Raw genomic sequence first — 953 nt, 5'->3', positions numbered from 1 at the left:
TATGAGTTCTCTATGCATATCACACTTCTGAAAAAAAGTTCTGATCGTTCGGACAGGGAATCAGTAAGTTGAGAACTCTGGCATATTCCATAGGGATAATAAAGAAGTCAGTAGGACACTACCTTTTTGAAGGTTTAAAGAGAAGGTTGAGACCTCTAAAAACTGTTTCTGATCTTCAGTGAGATTCCATGGGACATTACAATGATAATTCTTTACAAAAAAGAGGAATCTAATAACAAGCATATGGCTAAAATTAGAAATTGAAAAGGCAATGAATTGAAAATAGATAATGCTAGAAACCAAAATTATCAAGTTGGAAACTAAACTAAATTTCACTGAATTAAAAAATGAAAATTAAAAAAAAAAAAAAAGCCTAGAATCCAAGGCGAGATAAAGCTAATTTTTGCCCCTAAAACCTTAATGGCCACATCACAGACAAAATATTTATTTTATTAAGGAAAGACCTTGAATTTTTCCTCAAGAGCTTAGGGTATAAGCAATAAAGTAAAAAGCAACAGCCCGAAGATATTGGGAGAGTGATTGTACACAAACACTAGAAAAGACAACATCTGCCAGTGGCTGTATTGTTTCCATGTATGCCATGTTTTCATTAGGGAGAATGAAAAAAAAGTGAGATATAACAATATTATTAAGAAAAAATTTAAAACAAACATCATAATAATAACAATGACCATTTCTTATGTTTTATTTCTTCTGACATTATCAAAATATAATTTCAAAAACTAGACATTAAACTAAATAATACTTTTCCAAAGCCATGTTCTTGGGAATATGTACACTCAGTGCAATGTTGCTTTCCTTCCTTCCTTCCTTCCTTCCCCACTCCCTTCTCCCTCCCTCCCTCCTTCCCCCCTTCTTTCCTCCATCCCTCCCTTTCTCTTTTTCTTCCTTTCTTTCTTTTTCTCTCTTTCTTTCTTTCTTTCTTTCTTTCT

Source organism: Phoca vitulina, unplaced genomic scaffold (genome assembly GCF_004348235.1).
Source record: "Phoca vitulina isolate PV1807 unplaced genomic scaffold, GSC_HSeal_1.0 scaffold20, whole genome shotgun sequence".
NCBI lineage: Eukaryota > Metazoa > Chordata > Mammalia > Carnivora > Phocidae > Phoca > Phoca vitulina.
Note: the sequence above shows the minus strand (reverse complement) of the source record.